At 45.2% G+C, this 21,093-nt stretch overlaps 1 long non-coding RNA gene across 1 annotated transcript; it reads right to left on the reverse strand.

Moving 5' to 3' along the window:
* Positions 1-9,445: 9,445 nt before the first annotated feature.
* LOC121558626 lies at positions 9,446-13,957 on the reverse strand. Its single transcript, XR_006661046.1, has 3 exons — positions 13,657-13,957; positions 9,985-10,154; positions 9,446-9,520 (listed from the first exon to the last, which is right to left on the reverse strand). It is a non-coding gene; the product is annotated as an uncharacterized LOC121558626 (long non-coding RNA).
* Positions 13,958-21,093: the final 7,136 nt, after the last annotated feature.

Here is a 21,093-nt window from a genome sequence, read left to right on the forward strand (position 1 = left end):
ATTTGGTCAATAACAAAAGTTTCTCAATACTTTGTTATATACCCTTTGTTGGAAATGACACAGGTCAAACGTTTTCTGTAAGTCTTCACAAGGTATTCACACACTGTTGCTGGTATTTTGGCCCATTCCTCCATGCATATCTCCTCTAGGGCAGTGATGTTTTGGGGCTGTCGCTGGGCACACAGACTTTCAACTCCTCCAAAGATTTTCTATGGGGTTGAGATCTGGAGACTGGCTAGGCCACTCCAGGACCTTGAAATGCTTCTTACGAAGCCACTCCTTCGTTGCCCGGCGGTGTGTTTGGGATCATTGTCATGCTGAGAGACCCAGCCACGTTTCATCTTCAATGCCCTTGCTGATGGAAGGGAGGTTTTCACTCAAAATCTCACGACATGGCCCCATTCATTCTTTCCTTTACACGGATCAGTCGTCCCTGGTCCCTTTGCAGAAAACAGCCCCAAAGCATGATGTTTCCACCCCCCATGCTTCACAGTAGGTATGGTGTTCTTTGGATGCAACTCAGCATTCTTTGTCCTCCAAACACGACGAGTTGAGTTTTTACCAAAAAAGTTATATTTTGGTTTCATCTGACCATATGACATTCTCCCAATCCTCTTCTGGGTCATCCAAATGCACTCTAGCAAACTTCAGGCAGGCCTGGACATGTACTGGCTTAAGCAGGGGGACACGTCTGGCACTGCAGGATTTGAGTCCCTAGCGGCATAGTGTGTTACTGATGGTAGGCTTTGTTACTTTGGTCCCAGCTCTCTGCAGGTCATTCACTAGGTCCCCCGCGTGTGGTTCTGGGATTTTTGCTCACCGTTCTTGTGATCATTTTGACCCCACGGGGTGAGATCTTGCGTGGAGCCCCAGATCGAGGGAGATTATCAGTGGTCTTGTATGTCTTCCATTTCCTAATAATTGCTCCCACAGTTGATTTCTTCAAAACCAAGCTGCTTACCTATTGCAGATTCAGTCTTCCCAGCCTGGTGCAGGTCTACAATTTTGTTTCTGGTGTCCTTTGACAGCTCTTTGGTCTTGGCCATAGTGGAGTTTGGAGTGTGACTGTTTGAGGTTGTGGACAGGTGTCTTTTATACTGACAACAAGTTCAAACAGGTGCCATTAATACAGGTAACGAGTGGAGGACAGAGGAGCCTCTTAAAGAAGAAGTTACAGGTCTGTGAGAGCCAGAAATCTTGCTTGTTTGTAGGTGACCAAATACTTATTTTCCACCATAATTTGCAATAAATTCATTAAAATCCTACAATGTGATTTTCTGGATTTTTTTCTCATTTTGTCTGTCATAGTTGACGTGTACCTATGATGAAAATTACAGGCCCCTCTCATCTTTTTAAGTGGGAGAACTTGCACAATTGGTGGCTGACTAAATACTTTCAGAAAGTAGTCATACCCCTTGCCTTACTCCACATTTGTTGCCTGATTTCAAAATGATTAAATATATATATATATATTGTGATGTCACGGAGGCTACACAGCTTTCAGCGGGATTGCTCAAGTAGTGCAAGGAGACCAGGTTCAACCAAAACAAGGATTTTATTAAAGGTCTTGGGAAACTAACGAAGTATAACACAACTCTGTTCTCTGGTGGCTCTTTAAGGGTTAACAGTTCAGGGATGTCTCTTCCACATCCAAAATCATAACTCTCCCTCGCTCAAATAACTTTTCCCCAGTCTTACTGTGTTCCCGTTGCAGCTAGTGGCCAACCCAGCAAAAGCGTCCTTCCAAACTCCCCACACGTATTTCCACAGGTGCATATATCCAAAGGTGAGTATTTCCCAAAGGTAAGTATCTCCAAATCCTTATATTCCTCATGGAAGTGGACGTGCAGCACTCTTGTCCTCCAGAGAGCCCAGCTTGGAGACTGTGTCTCTTCCCTTCCCCAAACCTTCAGCTCATCAGCTCCTCATTTGTTTTCAGCTGCGTGGGAAGATTGGCCATAGAGGGGTGGAGTTCCCGACCATACCAGCAGATGGAGCCATAGCTGTCTGGGTTTGCAGCCACCTCAGGGGGATGTAACGTCCCTCCAGGACACAGCCTCTCGTGACATCACACATCCCCCTCCTCGGGACCGACGTCCTCGTCGAGTAAAGGCAGCGAAGAAGGCATCACGCCGGGAGAGGGCGTCCGCATTGCCGTGGTGCTTGCCAGACTGCTCTCTCTTCCAACTCCTCCAACTCTAGGACCAGGGACCTCAGCCTCCTGTTGTCTCTCCTTGAGTTTCTTACTGAACGCATCAGCCTTGGTTTTAGCAGAGTTTAGCTTCTGTTGAGCAGCTTTCAGTTCCCTTCTCTCTCTCTGCCTCCGCATTCTTCATCTTGTTCTCCAACACCTTGTACTTCTCCTCTGCCTTCTTCTGGACCTCCTTACTACTGCGCAGGGTCTCCTCACACTCCTCGATGGTCCTGCGCAGCCTCTCCAGCTCCTCCTGTTGCTTAGGGAAGGAGCTCTGTTGGAGCTTAGCCCGAGGATATCTAACTCTTCTGTCTTCATGTCTAACTGTTGCTTTAACAAACGATACCTCTCAGCGGTCCCCTTCAGACCAGACAGTTCTTTGTCCAGATTCTGTAGCTCCGTCTCTGTGTCGGTCTGGGCACCTGCCATCCCTATCAGAGCCCGGGCGGGAGTGAGTAACTCGGAGGATTGCACCGGAGCCTTCCCAGGATGAGTCTTGCCTCTCCGTTTCCGAGGTACTCGGGTTATCCTCTCCTGAGACTCTCCCCAGAGTGGGTAAAAGGCTGGGCAGTCTCGGTCCAATTAGGACAGGAACGGGGAGGGAATCAACCACCCCCCGCCGTCGTGTGTATGGTTCCCCGTGTGCTGGTCATTGTAAGTTCAGTAATGGGGTATTCTCTGGTGTCCCCATGGACACAGGAAACTGGGAGGACTTTCCCGGGGTCAGACACGTTGGGCCCACTCAAATCCTTACGCACCAGGGTGGCCCGGCTACCAGAATCCAGTAAGGCCTCCACATCATGGTGATTCACAGTTACCGGGCAGGTGGGGGGGTCGATCTGGGCCGCCATCTACGACTCCCAAGAGCGAGGCAAAAACGGTGTGTGGGTGCTGAGCTGGAGGACTCCGCAGTGGGCATAGGTTCATCGGCTGGTTTCCCACACTGCCAGGAGATATGTCCCATCTCCCCACACCGGTAACACTGTCGAAGTTTCCCCCCTCTGGTGTACTCTTCTTGGACCCCGCCTGGTTTCTGGCTCCCCCCTGGAGCCGGGATAAGTCCTGACGTGGCTGGGTTCGAGACCTTGGGGGTCCTTTGGACGGGTTCTTCCCATTTGTGGTGGGGCCGCACTCCTGGGGGTCTTTTCGGGAAGCATTCAGCATCTCCGCTGTGGCCTGGTACTTTTCCACCGCTTCCACGGTCAGATCAGCCGTGGTCAAGGCCTGTTGACTGATGAACCGTTTTTGCCTCATAAGGCAGGGCGCGTGAGTAACGATCCACCACAACGGCCTCCACCACCGCCGTGCTGTATTCCTCTGCGGATCCAGCCATTTTCCTTGCGATTCGGACAAGTTCATGCATCTGCGCCCGAGGAGGTTGGTCTGGTTGGAAGGTCCAGCTAAGAAAGCGCTGGGCCATACACCAAACTTTGTGAGTCCATATCTGCTGAGGATCTCAGACTTCAGGGCATCATAGTCAGTAACCTGGTCAGGGCCCAGGTCCCGGACAGCATTCAGCGATTCCCCGGTTAGAAAGGGGGCTAACAGACCAACCCCACTGTTGCTTGGGCCAGGCTTCCCTAGTGGCCGTGGCCTCAAAGCATGCAGGTATGCCTCAATGTCATCGGTAGCTCCCATCTTAGATATAAAGTCACTTGCCTTTATTGGGCGGGTATTTTGGACAACCCTCTGTCTCTGCAACTGCAATTCCTCTGCCTTCAGAAGGTTGGCTTTCTTTTGCTCCTCCAAGAGAGCCACGTTTGCTTGCATCTGGGCTTGCTGGCCAGCAACAAGGGCTTTCAATATGTCCTCCATTTCAGTCGGCGGGGAGCCTACGGCCAACTTGGAAAACTGGGTGATCAAACCTTCGGTATCCTCCTCTGACATGCACTATTAACGCTTGAGCGTGCCTGTATTCTCCACCATCTGTGATGTCACGAGAGGCTACACAGCTTTTCAGCGGGATTGCTCAAGTAGTGCAAGGAGACCAGGTTCAACCAAAACAAGGATTTTATTAAAGGTCTTGGGAAACTAACGAAAGTATAACACAACTCTGTTCTCTGGTGGCTCTTTAAGGGTTAACAGTTCAGGGATGTCTCTTCCACATCCAAAATCATAACTCTCCCTCGCTCAAATAACTTTTCCCCAGTCTTACTGTATTCCCCGTTGCAGCTAGTGGCCAACCCAGCAAAACGTCCTTCCAAACTCCCCACACGTATTTCCCACAGGTGCATATATCCAAAGGTGAGTATTTCCCAAAGGTAAGTATCTCCAAATCCTTATATTCCTCATGGAAGTGGACGTGCAGCACTCTTGTCCTCCAGAGAGCCCAGCTTGGAGACTGTGTCTCTTCCCTTCCCAAACCTTCAGCTCATCAGCTCCTCATTTGTTTCAGCTGCGTGGGAAGATTGGCCATAGAGGGGTGGAGTTCCCGACCATACCAGCAGATGGAGCCATAGCTGTCTGGGTTTGCAGCCACCTCAGGGGGATGTAGCGTCCCTCCAGGACACAGCCTCTCGTGACATCACAATATATATATATATATATATATATATATATATATATATATATATATATATATATATATATATATATATATATACACACACATACCCATCTACATCCAATACCCCATAATGAAAAAAGTGAAAAAAATGTTTATACATTTTTGCACATTTATTGAAAATGAAATACAGAAATCTAATTTACATAGGTATTCACACCCCCTTTGCTATGACACTCCAAATTGAGCTCAGGTGCATCCAATTTCATTTAATCATCCTTGAGACGTTGCTACAACTTAATTGAGTCCACCTGTAGCCAATTCAATTGTTTGGACATGAATTATAAAGAAACACACCTGGGCTGCGTTCAGTACGTTTTTATGTTCTGGAACATTCAATTGAACGGAAACGGTGCTGTACTGAACGACCAGTTGAAAAAGCGGGAGGTGTTGGATTGTGGGCATATGTAATTGGTTGTGGAACGCTGTCAGCATTGCCACTGCCCTCGCCACACCCACCAAACAGGAGCAAACATACCTCAAAAGTCTGTTCAAGAACGTTTTGGGGGAAACGTGTCGTTCAGTATAAACCATTCCGCAACGTAGCAAAGGTTCAAGCGAACTGAACTCACCTCTGTCTATGTAAAGGTACCACAGTGGACAGTGCATGTCAGAGCAGAAACTATACCATGAAGTCCAAGGAACTGTCCGTAGATCTGATAGAATTATGATATGCCATACACTGTGTGCACAATTTAGGCAAGTTGTATGTTTGAGGATTACTTTTATTATTGAACAACTGCAGTGCTCTCGGTCAATCCAAAATGTTGTTAAACCTCAAACCTGAATATTTAAGAAAGTAAAAGTGAGGTTTTGGCTTTCTTTGGAGAATATCTATGTGTGCACAATTATTGGGCAACTATTAGTGTGCACAATTATTATGCAACTAAATGAAAACGAAAAGTTCCCCATCTCACGTGTTTATTTTCATCTGTTAAAGTGAGAATAATAAACAAACAACTCAAAATTTACAAATAAACATTTGACATTTCAACAACAACAAAAAAATCAGTGACCAATATAGCCACCCCTTCTTTTCAATAACAGTCATAAGCCTTCCATCCATGGAGTCTATCAGTTTCTTGATCTGTTGACAATCAACTTTTTGTGCAGCAGCAACCACAGCCTCCCAGACACTGGTCAGAGAGGTGTACTGTTTTCCTTCACCGTAAATCAACCGTTTAAGAAGGGACCACAAGTTCTCAATAGGGTTTAGGTCAGGTGAGGAAGGGGGCCATGTCATTATTCTTTAATCTTTAAGGCCTTTACTGGCTAGCCACGCAGTGGAGTACTTCGATGCATGCGATGGAGCATTGTCCTGCATAAAAATCATGGTCTTCTTGAAAGATGCAGACTTTTTCCTGTACCACTGCTTGAAGAAAGTGTCTTCTAAAAACTGGCAGTAGGTTTGGGAGTTGAGTTTGAGTCCATCTTCAACCCGAAAAGGTCCAACTAGCTCATCTTTAATAATACCAGCCCATACCAGTACCCCACCTCCACCTTGCTGGCGTCTGAGTCGAAGTGGAGCTCCGTGCCCATTACTGATCCAGCCACGGGCCCATCCATCTGGTCCGTCAAGAGTCACTCATCTCATCAGTCCATAAAACCTTTGAAAAATCTGTCTTCAGATATTTCTTGGCCCAGTCTTGACATTTCAACTTATGTGTCTTGTTCAGTGGTGGTCGGGTTTCAGCCTTCCTTACCTTGGCCATGTCTCTGAGCACTGAACACCTTGTACTTCTGGGCACTCCAGGTAGGTTGCAGTTCTGGAATATGACAGCACTGGAGGATAATGGGTTCCTGGTAGCTTCATGTTTGATTCTTCTCAAATCTCTGGCAGTTAATTTTCGTCTTTTTTTTCTCAACACGGTTCTTGCGACCCTGTTGAGTATTTGCAACAAAATGTTTGATGGTTATGTGATCACGCCCCAATATCCTTGCAATTTCAAGAGTGCTGCATCCCTCTGAAATACTTTTTACAATTTTTGACTTTTCAGAGTCAGTTAAATCTCTTTCTTGGCCCATTTTGCCTGAGGAAAAGAAGCTGCCTAATAATTATACACACTTTGATATAGGGTGTTGATCTCCCTTAGGCCACACCCTCCCTCATTACACAAATACACATCACCTGATATGCTTAAATCCAATAAGCATTCCAGTTTATACAGCTTGGAGTTGGGAAATATGCATAATAATGATATGGTCAAAATACTGACTTGCCTAATAATTGTGCACACAGTGTATATCTGGGTAAGGGTATAAAACAATTTCTAGAGTATTGAACGTTTCCAAGAGCAAAGTGGTCTCCAGCATTCCGCAATGGAAAAAATATGGAACTACCCAGACTCTGCCTAGAACTGTCCGTCAGACCAAACTGAGCAACCGGGCAAGAAGGACCTTGGCCAGGGAGGTGACCAAGAACCCAAAGACCACTGACAGAACTACAGAGATCCTTGGCTGAGATGGGAGAACCTGCCAGAAGGACAACAGTCTCTACAGCACTACACCAATCTGGGCTTTATGGGAGAGTGGCCTGATGGAAGCCACTCCTGAGAAAAAGGCAAATGACAGCAAGACTGGCGTTTACAAAAGGGCACGTGAAAGACAGAGCATAAGGCAAAAGATTCTGTGGTCTAATGAGACCAACATTTTACTCTTTGGCCTGAATGCAAAGCGCTATGTCTGTAGAAAACCAGGCACAGCTCATCACCCGTCTAACACCATCCCTACCATGAAGCATGGTGGTGGCAGCATCATGCTATGGGGACACTTTTCAGCGCCAGGGACTGGGAGACTGGAAAGGATAGAGGGAACAATGATAACAGACAAATCCTTGATGAGAACCTGCTTCAGAGTGCAAACGACAGACTGGGGGGGCGAAGATTTACGATCCAACAGGACAATGACCCCAAGTATACAGCCAAAGCAATGCTGGAATGGCTTCAGAACAAGAATGTAAAAGTCCTTAAGTGGCCCAGCCAAAGCCCAGACTGGAATCCCATTGACAATCTGTGGAAATACTTAAAGATTGCTGTTCACCACCGCTCCCCATCTAATTTAACAGAGCTTGAGAAACTCTGCATTAAAGAATGAGAGAAAATAGCTAAATCCAGATGCGTAAAGCTGGTAGATATACCCAAGACGACCCAAAGCAGGTGCTTCAACAAAGTATTGACTCAGGGGTGTGAATACTTACTGTAGGTAGGTAGGTCCGGCCGGTCAGGTACACTATATATATAGAAAAGTATGTGGACACCCCTTCAAATTAGTGGAATCGGCTATTTCAGCCACACCCGTTGCTGACAGGTGTATAAAATCCAGCACACCGCCATGCAATCTCCATAGACAAACATTGTCAGTAGAATGGCCTTACTGAAGAGCTCGGTGACTTTCAACGTGGCACCGTCATAGAATGCCACCTTTCCAACAAGTCAGTTTGTCAAATTTCTGCTCTGCTAGAGCTACGCCGGTCAACTGTAAGTGCTGTTATTGTGAAGTGGAAACGTCTAGGAGCAACAACGGCTCAGCCGTGAAGTGGTAGGCCACGCAAGCTCACAGAACGGGACCGCCAAGTGCTGAAGCGCGTAGCGCATAAAAGTTGCCTGTCCTCGGTTGCAACACTCACTACCGAGTTCCAAACTGCCTCTGAAAGCAACGTCAGCACAATAACTGTTTGTCGGGAGCTTCATGAAATGGGTTTCCATGGCCCGAGCAGCCGCACTACAAGCCTAAGATCACCATGTGCAATGCCAAGCATTGGCTGGAGTGTTGTAAAGCTTCGCCGCCATTGGACTCTGGAGCAGTGGAAATGAATCACGCTTCACCATCTGGCAGTCCGACGGACGAATCTGGGTTTGGCGTACGCCAAGAGAATGCTACCTGCCCCAATGCATAGTGCCAACTGTAAAGTTTGGTGGAGGAGGAATAATGGTCTGGGTCTGTTTTTCATGGTTTGGGCTAGGCCCCTTAGTTCCATTGAAGGGAAATCTTAACGCTACAGCATACAATTACATTCTAGACGATTCTGTGCTTCCAAATTTGTGGCAACGGTTTGGGGAAGGCCCTTTCCTGTTTCAGCATGACAACGCCCCCGTGCACAAAGCGAGGTCCATACAGATATGGTTTGTCGAGCTCGGTGTGGGAGAACTTGACTGGCCTGCACAGAACCCTGACCTCAATCCCCCATCGAACACCTTTGGGATTAATTGGAATGCCGACTGCGAACCAGGCCTAATCGCCCAACATCAGTGCCCGACATCACTAATGCTCTTGTGGCTGAATGGAAGCAAGTCCCCACAGCAATGTTCCAACATCTAGTGGAAAGCCTTCCCAGGAGAGTGGAGGCTGTTATAGCAGCAAAGGGGGACCAACTCCATATTAATGCCCATGATTTTGGAATGAGATGTTCGACAAGCAGGTGTCCACATACTTTTGGTCATGTAGTGTATGTAAATGAGATTTTTGTATTTCATGCTCAATAACATTGTAAACATTTCTTAAAACATGTTTTCACTTTGTTATTATGGGGTATTGTGTGTAGATGGGTGAGAACAAAATTGATTGAATCCATTTTCGAATTCAGGCTGTAACAACAAAATGTGGAATAAGTCAAGGGGTTTGAATAATTTCTGAAGGCGCTGTAGCTCACGCTGCAGAGCTTGAACATAGACAATAATAACTATCAACTGACCTTGAGACTCCATGTCATCATCATCCGTTTCCTCCTGTTTAATGACCAGTGGTGCTGACCATGTCTCCACTCCCTTCCAAAAGACAACCAATGCTGTTATGAACTCTTATCAGCCTTTAGGCCAGTAGATCATACAGCAACAGTTACAACCATCTTGTTGTAGGGGTTTTCCATTACAAAATATAATACAGCAGGGGAATGACACTAAAATAATGGAATATGTTGAAGACAAATCATGGAATATATTTAACACAAATAAATATACTTGGAAGGGCATGTTTTATGCTTAAATGAGAATCCTTGTGAAACCAGCCCTTAAAAAGGCTTATCTGTAGCCTAGATGGTATATTGAGTTTATCTAAGGGTCATTCAAAGTCCTTAACATACTATTTACAGTTACAGGCCTGCTACACAGGACGTGACATTTTTGCTGGCCGTGAGCTCACATGGTTTTCAATTAAATATGGCTGAGCGTAGTCTCTGTGAGACATATCTACCCCTTAAAAAATCGTCAGACAGAGCACAAGCTCCGCTCACCTTTTCAGTCATCTGACCAAAAGCCTGTGATAGCTGTTCTTCCTCTGGTACCAGTGACTGTGGACCTTCGTGTTCCACAGTAGGGTCACCTTCTAGCCAAAGACCATTGGCCTCTTGTTCATTGAGGATTTGCTCCACAACTGGGAAGCTTCTGAAACCTGGTGAGGGGGCTAACATACAAATACAGATGAAAATGTCTGAAAATGTTGTTCATACAGGGATAATGAGGCTCAGATTTCACCAAAACATGTAGTGGAAATATGCCACCACTCGTCATGATGGCATACATTTACCATAGTACAGTCGTGGTCAAAAGTTTTGAGAATGACACAAATACTAATTTTCACAAAGTCTGCTGGCTCAGTTTTGATGATGGCAATTTGCATGTACTCCAGAATGTCATGATTAATTGCAAAGTCCTCTTTGCCATGAAAATGAACTTAATCCCAAAAAAAACATTTCCACTGCATTTCAGCCCTGCCACAAAAGGACCAGCTGCCATCATGTCAGTGATTCTCTCGTTTACACAGGTGGGAGTGTTGACGAGGACAAGGCTGGAGTTCACTCAGTCATGCTGATTGAGTTAGAATAACAGAATGGAAGCTTTAAAAGGAGGGTGGTGCTTGAAATCATTGTTCTTCCTCTGTTAACCATGGTTACCTGCAAGGAAACACGTGCCGTCATCATTGCTTTGCACAAAAAGGGCTTCACAGGCAAGGAGATTGCTGCTAGTAAGATTGCACCTAAAATCAACCATTTATCGGATCATCAAGAACTTCAAGGAGAGAGGTTCAATTGTTGTGAAGAAGGCGTCAGGGCGCCCAAGAAAGTCCAGCAAGCGCCAGGACCGTCTCCTAAAGTTGATTCAGCTGCGGGATCGGGGCACCACCAGTGCAGAGCTTGCTCAGAAATGGCAGCAGGCAGGTGTGAGTGCATCTGCACGAACAGTGAGGCGAAGACTTTTGGAGGATGGCCTGGTGTCAAGAAAGGCAGCAAAGAAGCCACTTCTCTCCAGGAAAAACATCAGGGACAGACTGATATTCTGCAAAAGGTACAGGGATTGGACTGCTGAGGACTGGGGTAAAGTCATTTTCTCTGATGAATCCCCTTTGCGATTGTTTGGGGCATCCGGAAAACACCTTGTCCGGAGAAGACAAGGTGAGCGCTACCATCAGTCCTGTGTCATGCCAACAGTAAAGCATCCTGAGACCATTCATGTGTGGGGTTGCTTCTCAGCCAAGGGAGTGGGCTCACTCACAATTTTGCCTAAGAACACAGCCATGAATAAAGAATGGTACCAACACATCCTCCGAGAGCAACTTCTCCCAACCATCCAAGAACAGTTTGGTGACGACCAATGCCTTTTCCAACATGATGGAGCACCTTGACATAAGGCAAAAGCGATAACTAAGTGGCTCGGGGAACAAAACATCAACATTTTGGGTCCATGGCCAGGAAACTCCCCAGACCTTAATCCCATTGAGAACCTGTGGTCGATCCTCAAGAGGCGGGTGGACAAACAAAAACCCACAAGTTCTGACTAACTCCAAGCATTGATTATGCAAGAATGGGCTGCCATCAGTCAGGATGTGGCCCAGAAGTTAATTGACAGCATGCCAGGGCGGATTGCAGAGGTCTTGAAAAAGAAGGGTCAACACTGCAAATATTGACTCTTTGCATAAACTTAATGTAATTGTCAATAAAAGCCTTTGACACTTATGGAATGCTTGTAATTATACTTCACTATACCATAGTAACATCTGACAAAAATATCGCATAACACTGAAGCAGCGAACTTTGTGAAGACCAATACTTGTATCATTCTCAAAACCTTTGACCACAACTGTACAGCAGGGAAAAAAAAGTATTTAGTCAGCCACCAATTGTGCAAGTTCTCCCACTTAAAAAGATGAGAGAGGCCTGTAATTTTCATCATAGGTACACGTCAACTATGACAGACAAAATGAGGAAAAAAATCCAGAAAATCACATTGTAGGATTTTTTATGAATTTATTTACAAATTATGGTGGAAAATAAGTATTTGGTCAATAACAAAAGTTTCTCAATACTTTGTTATATACCCTTTGTTGGCAATGACACAGGTCAAACGTTTTCTGTAAGTCTTCACAAGGTTTTCACACACTGTTGCTGGTATTCTGGCCCATTCCTCCATGCAGATCTCCCTCTAGAGCAGTGATGTTTTGGGGCTGTCGCTGGGCAACACAGACTTTCAACTCCCTCCAAAGATTTTCTATGGGGTTGAGATCTGGAGACTGGCTAGGCCACTCCAGGACCTTGAAATGCTTCTTACGAAGCCACTCCTTCGTTGCCCGGCGGTGTGTTTGGGATCATTGTCATGCTGAAAGACCCAGCCACGTTTCATCTTCAATGCCCTTGCTGATGGAAGGAGGTTTCACTCAAAATCTCACGATACATGGCCCCATTCATTCTTTCCTTTACACGGATCAGTCGTCCTGGTCCCTTTGCAGAAAAAACAGCCCCAAAGCATGATGTTTCCACCCCCCATGCTTCACAGTAGGTATGGTGTTCTTTGGATGCAACTCAGCATTCTTTGTCCTCCAAACACTGACGAGTTGAGTTTTTACCAAAAAGTTATATTTTGGTTTCATCTGACCATATGACATTCTCCCAATCCTCTTCTGGATCATCCAAATGCACTCTAGCAAACTTCAGACGGGCCTGGACATGTACTGGCTTAAGCAGGAGGACACGTCTGGCACTGCAGGATTTGAGTCCCTGGCGGCGTAGTGTGTTACTGATGGTAGGCTTTGTTACTTTGGTCCCAGCTCTCTGCAGGTCATTCACTAGGTCCCCCGTGTGGTTCTGGGATTTTTGCTCACCGTTCTTGTGATCATTTTGACCCCACGGGGTGAGATCTTGCGTGGAGCCCCAGATCGAGGGAGATTATCAGTGGTCTTGTATGTCTTCCATTTCCTAATAATTGCTCCCACAGTTGATTTCTTCAAACCAAGCTGCTTACCTATTGCAGATTCAGTCTTCCCAGCCTGGTGCAGGTCTACAATTTTGTTTCTGGTGTCCTTTGACAGCTCTTTGGTCTTGGCCAGAGTGGAGTTTGGAGTGTGACTGTTTGAGGTTGTGGACAGGTGTCTTTTATACTGATAACAAGTTCAAACAGGTGCCATTAATACAGGTAAGCAGTGGAGGACAGAGGAGCCTCTTAAAGAATAAGTTACAGGTCTGTGAGAGCCAGAAATCTTGCTTGTTTGTAGGTGACCAAATACTTATTTTCCACCATAATTTGCAAATAAATTCATAAAAATCCTACAATGTGATTTTCTGGATTTTTTTCTTCTCAATTTGTCTGTCATAGTTGACGTGTACCTATGATGAAAATTACAGGCCTCTCTCATCTTTTTTAAGTGGGAGAACTTGCACAATTGGTGGCTGATTAAATACTTTTTTCCCCCACTGTATTTGCAAAGCACCTTTTCACAACTAGGGGTGTAGGGCGCCCCCACAGACTGCAGCCCGAAGGTCCAGCAGAGGGCGCTATTGTTCCTCAGTAATAACAGCGCCCTCTGGGGCTGCACAGACAGGCGACTGCTAGCTAGCCGACGTATCTATTTGTATCCCAGCTTCCTACAGACAAATCGCCAATAGGCATAACTACCTGTAGATATTTAATCTCACCGTCTTTTGAACGCTCTCCATCCTGTTCGCTGGCTTCTCCATCGTCTGCAATTCTGTCCTCGAACTTTGGTTTTGTTCATGCAACATTTCCACTCGAAGAGCAGCATACGTTTCTCCCATAAATTGACAGATGTCTTGCAAGGCTGTTGCTGTCAAAAGTTTCCATAATGGACGCAACACGAGAACGAAAGGCGAGTTCGAAAGACATGGTTGATACAAAAGTTGATGCGTGAGATTCAACAACTGACTGCGAGAGAAGGCTACTGGCGGAATGGTTGAAAGTGTTGAGCTGTTTCCAGAGATACCGTTTCTTCTTCTTCTTCTTTGTGTGGTTTTTCGGCAGACTAGACACTTTATTACGTACTGCTGCCTTTCACAGCTCGGGGTGTGAATTGCAATAAATACCAGAGAAAGAGGCGAAGCGAGAGGTTTTACTCAGCCCAAAATCTGTCCACGAAAGTAAGCCCACGCACGAGTGAGGAATTTTTGTATGGAGGAAATGAGTGTCGAATTTGGTCAACAAAACATTTTATTGCTAATTTGCTAGGTGAGGCTTATTTGCCCGAATATACGTGTTGTAATGGGTAGGTTGTTACGAATGCACTGATAAGTGGACACACAAGGCATCTCGCAAACCTTGGGGTTAAAAACAACAACTATTGGAAGTTGTGACTGTTGTCATAGAGATAGATAACCCATTTTAGCATGGACATTGCCATTGAGGGCTTCTCCCATTTTAAAGTAGTCAACTGGGTGGGGATTCCTATGAGTTGGGAACATAGAAGTAGAATAGATCTGGAACCTCTAAACTTAGCAAATTGACTGGTAAACGCATGGGTACACTTGCAATGATTTTCGTGTTAATGTTCATTTAAATGATGCTAACTGATGTGGTTCATTCAATTATATTTATTTTATAATGTCAGTTTAAACAAAGCACAGCAAAGATTGATTTAGATTATTTAGATTTAGATCACGTGTCAAACTCATTCCACGGAGGGCCGAGTGTCTGCGGGTTTTCGCTCCTCCCTTGTACTTGATTGATTAATTAAGTAGGGTGGCAGGAGGGGGAAGGGAGGGAGTCAGGAGGGGTACAGGAGGGGGTACAGGAGGGAGGCAGTAGGGAGACAGGAGGAGGACAGGAGGGGGAGACAGGATAGTGACTGTTCAGCAGCCTGATGGTCTGGGGGGTAGAAACTATTGGCCAGTCCTCCAGTTATTGTCCTGATGCTCCTGTACTGCCCGACGTCTGGAGTGAAGGAAGCAGGGAGAACAGGCCGTGGCTCGGGTGGCTTGGGTCCCTGATTATCTTCTTGGCCTTCCTGTGACACCTGGTGTTGTAGGTGTCCTGGAGGGCAGGCAGTGTGCACCCAATGGTGCATTCGGCTGAGCAACCACTGACACTCAGAGCGCACTCTGACACACTGGAGACAATTCGACGCACCCTTATAGATTCGGCCAACTTAGAATTGTTTATATTGTATTAAATTCTAGATATTCAGTTCACATAGCATTGTTTAAATATTCCCCATGTAATGTTAATGGAGCGCTAACATGGCTTCCATAGAATGTTGAAGTGTCAAGTACTATCTGCATCATATAACGCGAAACCAATGACCTAACTCTCTAACTACATGGCTCTGGTCCGGTCTGATCTCAACTCCTTCCCTTCCATATTTGAGGACATGTATTTCATTGTTAGAGCAGTCACTCGAATATCTTGTCAATATAATAGACAATCTTTGTAAATAATAGTTAATCGCCTCCTTAATTTTCCTGCTGTTATCAATATTTGTGTTGTAAAATAATAAAATGTAAAATCACGTTGACTTATTTTTTTTTCCTCTCAAAAAGCATGTAAAGTTGACAAACCCTATTAAAGGAAAGCTGTTACTGGAACAACTGATAAGTCAGAAGAAAGATCTATCAATTCCATCACTTTGATTTACACTGCACAAAAACATAAATGCAACAATTTCAAAGATTTTACTGAGTTACAGTTCATATAAGGAAATCAGTCAATAGAAATAAATAAATTAGGCCCTAATCTATGGATTTCACACAACTGGGCAGGGGCACAGCCATGGGTGGGCATAGGCTTACCCACTGGGGAGCCAGGCCCAGCCAACCATAATGAGTTTTTCCCCACAAAGAAATACTCCTCAGCACCGCCTCAGACGATCCCGGATGTGGAGGTCCTGGGTTGGCGTGGTTACACGTGGTCTGCGGTTTTGAGGCCAGTTGGACATACTGCCAAATTCTCTAAAATGATGTTGGAGGCGACTTATGGTAGAGAACTGAACATTGCACATTCCCTCAAAACTTTAGACATCTGTGGCATTGTGTTGTGTGAACTTGTATTGTCCCCAGCACAAGGTGCACCTGTGTAATGACCATGCTGTTTAATCAGCTTCTTGATATGCCACACCTGTCAGATGGATGGATTATCTTGGCAAATAAGAAATGCTCACTAACAGGGATGTAAACAAATTTGTGCACAAAATTTGAGAGAAATAAGCTTTTTGTGTGTATGGAACATTTATGGGATCTTTTATTACATCTCATGAAACATGGGACCAACATTTTACATGTATACTGAACAAAAATATAAACGCAACATTGCTTGTACAACCCTAGCTGTCCAGATTCAATAGTCTGTGATTACGGCCAACAATTTGGGGCGTTCCTGCATGTGGGCATTCCCCCTCGAGCATCCCATTGGTTCCTGTATGTGGGCAATCCCCCCACCGAGCATCCCATTGGTTCCTGCATGTGGGCATTCCCCCACCGAGCATCCCATTGGTTCCTGCAGTGGGCATTCCCCCACCGAGCATCCCATTGGTTCCTGTATGGGCATTCCCCACCGAGCATCCCATTGGTTCCTGCATGTGGGCATTCCCCCACCGAGCATCCCATTGGTTCCTGCATGTGGGCATTCCCCCCACCGAGCATCCCATTGGTTTCTGTATGTGGGCATTCCCCCTCGAGCATCCCATTGGTTCCTGTATGTGGGCATTCCCCCACCGAGCATCCCATTGGTTCCTGTATGTGGGCATTCCCCACCGAGCATCCCATTGGTTCCTGCATGTGGCTTGTGTTTACGTGACTCTTTTGATCTTCTGGATTTTCTCTATTTGATTAAAATGTGGGTCAAATAAAAGTATTTGTTTTTATTTAGGCTATGACATCATTGTAGTATAATTAATGTGCAATGTTTTAGCTTAAAATGTATGTGTAATCTGTTAATGTGTTGGATAGCAGATATACCAGCCACCCCACCCCTCTCTTAATCAAAGCGCTGTGAGGAAGTGATGTAAAAAATAAACAGACACAATAACTTCAACAGAACTGAAAAGCAGTGCTCGGGAGACTGGGGCGAAGAGCACTGTCTACCGCTGTCCTAGCTAGCTAGCTAGCTACCGGTGGTGTTACCCATGCCTGTGTACCGGAGTTCTAGCTAACTCGATAGGCTAGCACACAGTGTCCTTCACCGAGCACCTGCCCTCGCCATAACGCTAACAGAACTGCGGCACTGTCTACGGTGTCGCCCCGCCTCCAGCCTGTGCACCGAGTCCTAGCTAGCAGATGCAGGAACACCACGAATTACAGGCCGCAATGACACCCTTATCTCCAGATTCAAATACGTTTTATTGGCATGAAAGATAAAATCAATGTTGCCAAAGCAACACAACACTCAAAACAATATAGAATATTGGCTGAAAGAATACTGTCAAACTGATGCTGCACGGTTGCAAGTAACAAAATACGGCCTAAAATAAATTAACGCAGGATTAGAATCAAATAATTGCTTCTTTTTTTTAATCATCCAGGTGCCTGAGGAAAGATGTGCAGTGAATGCCACCGGCCTCTGAACATATGTTATCCCCTGCCAGTCCCATCAAATTCCAGTCCTGTCGCTGTTCTACACACTGTTGCCCCTTTATTCATGTTTATCCTTGTTTTTAATTTGCAAAACGACTTCATTCAGTTGAAGCCATTTCACTTGTAATTTGCAGTGGGGTCCAAAAGGGAGCTGACATTTACAGGAGTAGTCAGACATTGGTACTTATTCAACTGAGGCTGTGCGACCTGAACTTGTCCACCTAGGGCACTCATATCTACCTTCAGGTTGCTGTCAATAGAAGGCTGTGCTCCCTGAACTACCATGGCAGTATCATAATCTGAACATGGCTGCTCCACCTTTAAAGGGTGCTTTTCGTTGGTGTTTTTTAAGATAGTACATATTTTTTAAAGTCCTCGTTGCACTGTGAGCAGCTGAAGGCCCGGTCTCCCCTTGTGTCTGAGCTGATGTATGGTGAACAGGGATTTGAGCCTAAATACCTTGCCACAGACATCGCAGGTATAAGCGCTTCTTTCTGTGTATTACCATGTGTTTGGTCATGCCACCTTTAGTCCCCCAAGTTGTTCCACATATTTCACAGGTGTACCGTATTGCTTCACTCCTTATAGATTTTTCAGAACTCTCCCTGACTCAAACTGACTCTGTTGGTCCTCAAAGTGCTTTGACTCAGGCTCTGGGTCGACAGTCTGCTCCACCATTAGAGGGTGCTTTTTTCAGCTGGTGTTGTTTTGAGATGGTACAGCCTTTGAAAGTCCTTGTTGCACTCTGAACAGCTGAAGGGCGGTCGCCCATATAAACAATGCAATCATGCGTGTCACGATCCCGCGCTCCTTGAAGCGTCTCACCACAGTCTGAGCACCAATAGTTTTTTCCAGTGTGAACACGCTCATGCGTGTCGCGAGATGTGGCCTGCCGGAAGGTTTTTCCGCACACCGAGCAACTATAAGTGATCCCTGGGGTGTGTTTGGACGTTGTGTCTGGTCAAGAAGTCTCGACGCTTGAATTTCTGCCACAGATACTCGCAGCTAAGGCAGCCCTGTGTGTTTTATCATGTGACTTGTCATTCTGCCTTTATTGGTCTCAATCTTTCCACATATTTCACAGGTGTTCCTTTTTATATTTATATTATTATATTTATTCTTCATGGGGTGCTGCAGCATCCCAGTTGACACCAGCAACTGACTCTGTTCTCTGTTGAAGTCAGTCGAGTCCAAGTTCTTTGGATCCCCAGAGGCTTGACTCTCTCTTCCTTCACTTTCTCCTGTGATATTCTGGTTGGCCTTGTGAGTCTCTGGAATCCACTTGTTGTAACCTGGAAAGGAAGTCACCAACAATACATTTCAGATGTTTCTCAGTGACCCAACATATTGGCCAATACAGAAGCTATGAATTGTTTCAAAGAAGAGTAAAGCTCAGCTTGTCTGTTTTGTATTAAACATACATTAAAATAATAACTTCCACTGACCTTGAGACTCCATGTCATCATCATCATCATCATTATCATTATATTATTATCCTCCTGTTTTATGACCAGTGGTGCTGGCCATGTCTCCACCCCCTTCCAAAATACAATTAATGGCGTTATCAGCTTTTAAGCTAGTAGATCATACAGCAACAGTTACACAAGCATCTTGTTGTGGGTAAAACATTTGTTTAATAAAAACTATACGTTGAACAGAAATCATGAAACACAAGAAGGGTATTTATATATTTAACTCTTAAAGGAGAATCCTTGGGAATACCAACCCTAAAAGCGTTTTGTCTGTAGCCTAGATGGTATATAGCGTTTAGCGTTTATCTAGGTGTCATTCAAAGCCTTAGTGTACTATTTACAGTTACAGGCCTGCTACACTGGATGTGTAACTTTTTGCTAGGCGTGAGATGCTCATGGTTTTCAATTAAATCTATGCGTAAACAGCGCAGCTCTGTGAGACATACAGTGGGGAGAACAAGTATTTGATACACTGCTGATTTTGCAGAGTTTTCCTACTTCAAAGCATGTGAGGTCTGTAGATTTTTATCATAGGTACACTTCAACTGTGATGACGGAATCTAAAACAAAAATCCAGAAAATCACATTGTATGATTTTTAAGTAATTCATTTGCATTTTATTGCATGACATAAGTATTTGATACATCAGAAAAGCAGAACTTAATATTTGGTACAGAAATCTTTGTTTGCAATTAGAGATCATACGTTTCCTGTAGGTCTTGACCAGGTTTGTACACACTGCAGCAGGGATTTTGGTCCACTCCTCCATACAGACCTTCTCAGATCCTTCAGGTTTCGGGGCTGTCGCTGGGCAATACAGACTTTCACCTCCCTCCAAATATTTTCTATTGGGTTCAGGTCTGGAGACTGGCTAGGCCACTCCAGGACCTTGCGAGATGCTTCTTACGGAGCCACTCCTTAGTTGCCCTGGCTGTGTGTTTGTCGTTGTCATGCTGGAAGACCCAGCCACCACCCATCTTCAATGTCTTACTCAGGGAAGGAGGTTGTTGGCCAAGATCTCGCGATACATGGCCCCATCCATCCTCCCCCTCAATATGGTGCAGTCGTCCCTGTCCCCTTTGCAGAAAAGCATCTCCAAAGAATGATGTTTCCATCTCATGTGCTTCACGGTTGGGATGGTGTTCTTGGGGTTGTACTCTATCCTTCTTCTTCCTCCAAACACGATAGTGGAGTTTAGACCCAAAAAGCTCTATTTTTGTCTCATCAGACCACATGACCTTCTCCCATTCCTCCTCTGGATCATCCAGATGGTCAATGGCAAACTTCAGAACGGGGCCTGGACATCGTTGGCGAGCAGGGGGATTTTAATCCATGACGGCGTAGTGTGTTACTAATGGTTTTCTTTGAGACTGTGGTCCCAGCTCTCTTCAGGTCAGTTGACCAGGTCCTGCCTTGTAGTTCTGGGGCTGATCCCTCACCTTCCCTCATGATCATTGATGCCCCACGAGGTGAGATCTTGCATGGAGCTCCCAGACCGAGGATGTTGACCCTCATCTTGAACTTCTTCCATTTTCTAATAATTGCGCAACAGTTGTTGCCTTCTCCAAAGCTGCTTGCCTATTGTCCTGTAGCCCATCCCAGCCTTGTGCAGGTCTACAATTTTATCCCTGATGTCCTTACACAGCTCTCTGGTTCTTGGCCATTTTGGAGAGGTTGGAGTCTGTTTGATTGAGTGTGTGGACAGGTGTCTTTTACGTGTGTAATGAGCATTCCGAACAGGTAAAGTTAATACAGGAATGGAGTGGAGAATCAGAGGGCTTCTTAAAGAAAAACCAACAGGTCTGTGAGAGCCGGAATTCTTACTGGTTGGTAGGTGATCAAATACTTATGTCATGCAATAAAATGCAAATTAATTACTTAAAAAAATCATACAATGTGATTTTCTGGATTCTTGTTTTAGATTCCATTCACAGTTGAAGTGACCTATGATGCAAATTACAGACCTCTACATTTTTTGTAAGCAGGAAAACCTACAATAATCGGCAGTGTTATCAATACTTGTTCTCCCACTGTATCTACCCTTAAGCAAAATTAATCGCCAAACCACAAGCTCAACTCACCG

Source organism: Coregonus clupeaformis, unplaced genomic scaffold (assembly GCF_020615455.1).
Source record: "Coregonus clupeaformis isolate EN_2021a unplaced genomic scaffold, ASM2061545v1 scaf4819, whole genome shotgun sequence".
Lineage (NCBI taxonomy): Eukaryota > Metazoa > Chordata > Actinopteri > Salmoniformes > Salmonidae > Coregonus > Coregonus clupeaformis.